The sequence below is a fragment of the Triticum urartu genome, chromosome 2, assembly GCF_003073215.2.
Source record: "Triticum urartu cultivar G1812 chromosome 2, Tu2.1, whole genome shotgun sequence".
NCBI classification, from domain to species: domain Eukaryota; kingdom Viridiplantae; phylum Streptophyta; class Magnoliopsida; order Poales; family Poaceae; genus Triticum; species Triticum urartu.
The window spans coordinates 385,335,240-385,342,400 of NC_053023.1; the positions used below are offsets into that span (position 1 = coordinate 385,335,240).

Genomic DNA, 7,161 nt, shown 5'->3' on the forward strand with positions numbered 1-7,161 from the left:
CGTCCCTTTGATCTTTATACTTCTGGCTTGGGCGCTGCCTCGGCAGCCTTGTATATTTGCTTACTATGTCCTGCCGAGCCCGGCCGTGGGTGTGGCTATGACTGCCCGTGGACAAGTAAAGGGGTACAGAAGGGCCGCTACTTTTGTACACCGACAGGGGAAGCGACGAAGGGGGGTGGGTGGGGGGGGGTTGGCTTTAGATAATAAGTGAGGTGTCTATATTTGAGGGACTTTAGCATAATTGAGAAATATATGGTCAATAGTGTGTGCACTCATCGTTAATCAATTTGTTTCACAGTTTGGACTATGAGATAACGATATTTTTAAGCATGCGTGATATACCTTGATGTATCAGAATTGCAAATCTAAGATTGGAATTTTGGAACTCGACTCCATCATTAGCTTTTGTAATCTTTCCCTAATAATAAACCAGCGATCCCTTCTGGTCATACGTCGTCGGTGTTTTTGCGAAAGAGCCCGAACCCGCAGTCCTGTTTAAGTGGATCTGATAAAACCATTTTGACAAAAAACACCCTGCCGCATTTGCCCGTGTCCGCCGCCGCCGACCGCAACCAGCGCCTCCATGCGCGGGCAGCTCGCGCCTGTGCCTCCCTGCCGCCCCGCGCCGCCGCCCACCGGAGCTCCGCTGCCGGACCAACGCGCCGCCATGCCCTCCTCTCCTTCTTCCTTCCCCTCCCTCTTGTTCTATTTCTCACATCCCCCTCCCTCTCTCCTTCGCAGGAAGCGGAAGCCATGGCCCTGGAACTCCATGCCAGACCGCCGCTCCGCGCTGGCCGGCCATCAGAGCGCCGCCGCCGGACCAACGCGCCGCCCTGCCCTCCTCTCCTACTTCCCTCCCTTCCTCTGGTTCTATTTCTCACATCCCTCTCTCTCTCTCCCCCTTCACAGGAAGCGGAAGCCATGGTCGTTGGATCTCCATGCCGGACCGCCACCCCACGCCGGCCGGCCACTGGAGCGCCGCCTCCGGAGCAACGCGGGTTGCCGCGCTGGACCGCAAGCGGATGCACTGGTTGTGCTCGACGGAGATGGGCCCTGTGTGCGTGCCCCCGCAGCCTGGACGAAACTCCGGCGAGGCCATGAGCTCCCGAGCCCCAACCCGGGTGTAGGAGCGTACGGGAGCGCCGTCGTGGATCCTGCGCGTCCTAGGTCCGCCGAGGCCACGGGCTCCCAAGCCAGGCATAGGTGCGTACTGGAGCAACGCCCGCCTGGGCGAGGTCCTCCTGCTTCTGGAGGAGGCGAACAAGCCGAGCCAAGCCATGAGGCGCCCGTGGCCAACACAGTGTATCCTTCAATTGACTATCTGATGTTTTTCTACGTATCTGTGTCATTGACCCATTGTCTAGAGTGTGATTTCACATGTTTGATTTCAGCCAATCATCTATGAAGTGCGACCTTTCATGCTTGAATTCTACAATATCCACTGATGAATTTCATGCTTTTAGTGAACCTCAACAAATTCATGGAAAACGTATTTAATTTTGCCCATCTGATTCGCTTTGCTGCATTATTAGTATGCCTGCCAGACTCCAAATTCAAACCTATAGCCTATAATAAACCCCAGTTTTTTAATCAAGTTTAAACATTTCAGTTCCGTTTTTGGGTTGGAATTTATCAGTGGCCATGTAAGACTGGAAATTGCTCACCACGTGTTCCTTAATGTATATTGTGCCAATAGCTATTAAACCTTCGATATGCTGGAGGGTGATGAGGTGACATGGAGCTAAACATAGATTGAAGATTCTGTCATGGGTTCCTCAGAGAAGATAGAACAAATGCGTATGGAGATCCAGCTGTTGAAGACGCCGAGGGACAAGAACATTCAGGAGTTGTTTGCCTAATGGGTTGGTGAGAACAAGAATACAGTTAACATCATCACAGAGCCCTGCACATCTCGCATGCGAGGCAGTATGTCCCTTTTTCTTTAGCACAACTCATATGTCTCTTCCTACCAGGGAGCGTTCGTAATACTTTGCCTGATTCTATTATGGATTACCCATTTTGTTTACAAGTTGACGTACTTATTAATTTGGTGTCGTATTAACTACACCGGAGTCTGTTCTTGTGCAAAGGAAATTTGATTGGGATTGGCCGCACATCTTAAATGCATCTAGAAAATTAACCACAGATAGATTTCACTCTTATCGCTCTTCTATTCAATACATTTTGATTGCTGAAATTTGAAAGAATGACCAGGTTCTGTAGGAAGCACAAGAAAGTGGGTATGAAAGCTATGAGACGATGGCCAATGCAGATATTGACAGGGCTGGAATATCATTAGAGTCCGGCGCCAACGAATATACATAGCGACTTCAAGTGTGACAATATATTCATAAATAGTCCTGATGGAACAGTGAAGATCGGCGACTATATGGTCTGGCGACATTATTGCATCAATGGAAAAAGCAAAGTGTCAAAGGTGTGTGACATTGTGTTTTTCTGACAGCTACGGATCTGTGAAAATATACCTATTCTATTTACTGTGGATATACTCTCAGGTTACTTTGTTTAAAAATTTATTTTAGTCGTGTACTAACAACCATTGTGTTAAAATGCAGGCGCATTAGACTTTACGGCACTAGAACACTTCACTGGCAATACAATGAGTTGCTTGGGTATTCCAATCCCCTTGCTGAACCCTGTGCTATTCGCAGCCTCTTCTATCAATCCAGCAGCACACCGCTGCCCTTCGCATCCTCCCTGCATCACTGCAACTGGGCCGTGCTCACATCGTCTGCGGTCACATGCGCAATCTCTGCGCTCGACGCTGCCTCCACTGAGATTCATTGCAAGGTCTGTTCATAGCCACGGTTCTTGCTCCATACCATTGTTGATGCTCCTGTTAATGGATAAGTGTCCAACAAAATTACCTGCAGGGTGCCTGAAACGCCCACTGCTGGGTACATGCATACAACAATTATGCCATGTCTTCCCTATTCGATTGGTCGCACAGGTATGTTTCTTTTCCTTCTTTGTTTAGTTTTAAAGAAAAGATTAATTTCTGAACTCACCATATTTTTATACTATATATAAGCATGGATGACTAGAATAGTTGATTGTCAGTTCACTTATATTTCTGCTATGGAAAGGAGCATCAGTTTTACGCATGCTTCCCGGGTCCTTGGTGAGAGGCCTCTGTGATGTTATTCTTTTAGGTAAGCTTTACTCAGGTTGCTACTCATGTCACAGTGTCTGTAATTTAGCCAGAGTCAGGTTCAGAGTTATTGACTGAATTTTTCGGGCACAACCATCAAGCAACCTGAGTAAAGCTTACCTAAGCCAATGATTTTGTTCTTTTAGCTAGAGTCAGGTTCAGAGTTGTTCACTCTGGATTTTTTGGGCACAACCATCAAGCAAGCTAGCACATATTGTTTAACTGAAGCAAAGGGCAGCTAAGCTATGAATGCTTCATTCTTTGTTCTACACAAATGCAGCTACTATTTGTATTTGATCTGAGCAAAGGTGCAACCAATTGAAGTTATTTTGAAGAACCTGCACCTGAGTATATATGTTCTGATTTTATAGCCTGCAGAGTCTGTAGAGTAAAGTTTGTACATTTTGTGAATCGCTTTGTTCCGGTTTCCCTTGGTGTATAGTCTATACTGTATCAGGTTATTTACTATGTGCAGATTTGTTTGTGCCATTGCCGATCATGTACTTCTTTCTGTGCTTGGAAGCATAGTCTCATCGTATCCCCTAGATCTGTATAAGTATATTTAGCTCACATACACTTGGCATTTGTTCTTCAAAAGGCGATGTCCTCGATGCTGGACTCCTGGTAACAGTTTATTACATGTTATTTCTTTTTTTGGTGAGTCTTTTCTTGAGATTTAGGATTATGGAGTTAACGGGTGTTACTTTTGACCTGCTAATACAGCTGCGTTAAACTTTTTGCTCTTCGAAAGCAACTATGTAAGTCTGACGCTAACATAATGTTTACTGCTAAAATACTTCAGTAGGTATAACTTAGAGTCAGGAACACAAGTAGAATTTCATAGAAATTTGTCTAGCTCCTGTAGATGAAAGACTTCCTGCAAGTGAGCTCTTGAATAACTCTTACCTCCAGGAAGATGAGGTCTATTCCAGCGCCTTCAATTTCAGTCTCTCTGGTCTCAAGTGTGACTGAAGATGGGTGGCAATCTGCAAGTTTCGTGCTTTGGAAGGGTGAATTCTTACTGAAAAACCATATGTATCTTACTGACCATATTAATTTATTGCTAAGGTTTCCTCATACCACTGGTAAATATAGCACTGAAAAAACTTTTAAATCAAACTTTACTTCAGTCTTTAATGACACTACGAATTATTTCAGGCTGTTTAAAGAATGCTGAGTTGTCAAGCGAGGTGCTGCAGTGGCTGGCGTTGTCGGGCATGGGACGACGTCTCTAGGCTCCTGCCTGAGGCAAGCCTCTCCGGCCTCCTCGGATGCCCTCTAGGAACTGGCACTGCGTATGATGGTCTCCTCACCTAGCACCTAGGTTGACCTAGCCACCGCCATCAAAGCGGAGAGTTGACAACATATGTATGATTGTTGGACGTGTCAGTCCTGCCATTGACATGTTCAAAACTATGAATTGAGTGATTACAAATATGCTTTGATCAATGAAATGAAAGGATGTTCTGTTACATCTTGTTGTGCAGATATAGGGTTTGAATTATTTTCGGTCGTATCATCTTGGCCCTATAATAAAAAAGCGAGTGTGGGAGTGCGCGACCAGTTGCTACCAGTATCAAGGTGCACTTGATGTGTAGTTATCAGTCAATGAGAACCATAGAAAAATGGAGGCACGGACTCTAGGAGTATATATCCGCTCCCCAAAAAAGGGTGTGCTATATATTGAATGGTTCAATATAGGTCAGTGAGTTTGAGGCAGCAAAAAGCTTTAGAGCTAAAATCAATAGGAAAGGGTATTTGTTTCTTAAGATATTTTTTTGATAAATGTAAAAAAATTTGAATTAGTTAGTAATAAGAGAAAAGGAGACCATGACTTGATTGTCTATTTATCCTTGCTCCATATTCGAAGTTTCTGCCAGCTGCTGTCGTCAACCTACCCTTGCATGCCATCTACTTCCAGTTCACTTTTGCGAGAGGTGCATGCCCGACCGTTGACATTGATGCATCCTCTCACTCAACATCGTGTCTCCGCAGGATGGAGCTTAGATCGGTGAACCGCATAATGGTCAACAAAGAGGCAAAAAGTAAAAGATTTTGACGCTTTCGATGGTGCATGCGGAGGTATTTTTCACCTTTTGCCTATAGCAACACACGGGGTCTTCTGCTAGATGAGACTGGGGCGAAGCCCACCGTCATTATAAATTTTCATAATTACAAGTCGGTGTAGGAAGGGGCTCATGAAAGCCTCGTGCTAGAGTGTGATGACCAATCCCCGGTTCGGCCGTTGGCACCCATCAACAATGCACAACGGATCAGACTTTGAGTGACCCTCCACAACCCAGGTCCTTGATCCATGACCGCCAATGACACCCTACTCAGGGTGCCACTTTCCTCGACGGCCTCCATGTTATCACTGTAGCGGGATGCGTGAGACCAAGTGTAGGGAATAGCTTGCGGAGAGCGATCCTCATGTCCAGCTCGACAAGATTAGTTTTTAATGTTTTAAACATTCCATTGTGATTGCACGTTAATGACATGTGTGTCATGCAATGGTTGGGATTGACGAAGTCCAGACATGTTGTGATTAGAGGACACTGCGGTAATCGCCGGTGGTGAGAGACTAAGATAAGTGGTGACACGATGTCGGTGAGGGACTAAGACAAGTGGTGACACGGGTGGGACACCGTGTTGAAATAGAATATGTTGAATTGTGGGGGTCTTGAGCCGTACTTATCGGGCCCGTTGCAACGCACGGACATGTTTACTAGTTCATTTAAATGGAGGTACATTTTTTGAGCCAGGATTTCGTGATTTCAAATTCATATATCAAACCTAGAAATATACACATACGGGCACGTTCAAACTTTATAATCATCCACTTTATTCATACACATATACAATTTTGCTTTTGTCATCATATTTAGGATAAACACATTTGGAATTTCATTTGAATTGGACCGTATGATGGTATTTGCTTGTACTAGCTCAATGATCCATATTTGAATTGAATGGACAGTCTAAGTTTCGAGTTGGAGACATTGATTTTCAAAACTTGCACTTTTTTGCGTGCAGAACAAATAAATTCTTCGCCATGATATCATAGTCGGCCGTACAAGAGCAGAACACTTATAATTTCAGGCGCCAAAAGTTTTCAAACTTCCTGCTCACATCGAAATATCTCGCGCCCAAAAGTTTAACCCTGCGATATTCCTGTTTTACCCCTGCCACATGAATGGAAAAGGGCTTCTTTGGTAACTCCATTGTTTCCCCTCTTTGCCCCCAACATTCTTCCCCAGAGCCCCTCCCCTTCCCCCCGCCCCCCAACAACTGCAAGCCGCCGAATCTAGTCCTCCGCCGCAGCGGTGGACCTCACACCCCGTCGGATCTGCCTTCCACACCTTGGAAACCCCATCCACTTACATCCCTAGTTTCATCGTACCATTTTAATTTCTTTTCGGCTGATGCCGCTTCGAACCATTTAAATATAGCTTGCCATGCTCGGCAATAATTCATATGTTGTTTACCATGTAAGCTTACTGCCTGGATCATGCGATAACTATCTCTTACTTATGTCCAGCGGAAACCTTTTAGGATGTCGTTCACACTAGGACACATTGTATAACCCCCGAATCTATTTGTGGAAGCAGTGCACCATCCATGTTACCCGATGGTGGCAGTTCAGAGGCAACACCGCCGGAGAGTAGTCTGAGCACGGATGTTATAGTTCTTGAGGCTCTACTAGAGGCAGAAAGAGATGGTGTGGCTTCCATGAATGAGGTAATCTTGATCTTGAGGCTGGAAATTATGCAATTAGTTGCACACATTTTGCAAGCAACCCAAGAATTGGAGGAAGTAAGAATGTTGCATTTGAAGACGGAGGAGGTCCTGCTGTTTCCGCTATCTGAAGCCCAGGGTAATCCCAGTTCTTCATTAGATACCAGTTGAAATTGTCAATAGATTACTGTACTAGCATGTTGTGTCATGTCTCTGAATGGATTATGTTGTAAGAACCCCTATGTTGTCCATGT

At 45.2% G+C, this 7,161-nt stretch overlaps 1 long non-coding RNA gene across 15 annotated transcripts; it reads left to right on the forward strand.

Moving 5' to 3' along the window:
* The first annotated feature begins 502 nt into the window (after positions 1-502).
* LOC125537444 lies at positions 503-4,644 on the forward strand. 15 transcript variants are annotated; one of them, XR_007295896.1, is made up of 8 exons: positions 504-1,302; positions 1,697-1,926; positions 2,215-2,437; positions 2,577-2,811; positions 2,895-3,796; positions 3,896-3,930; positions 4,029-4,257; positions 4,331-4,644. It is a non-coding gene; the product is annotated as an uncharacterized LOC125537444 (long non-coding RNA). The 15 variants fall into 15 exon arrangements; XR_007295902.1 differs by having other exon boundaries at positions 4,038-4,257; XR_007295895.1 differs by having other exon boundaries at positions 4,085-4,257.
* The last annotated feature ends 2,517 nt before the right edge of the window (positions 4,645-7,161 follow it).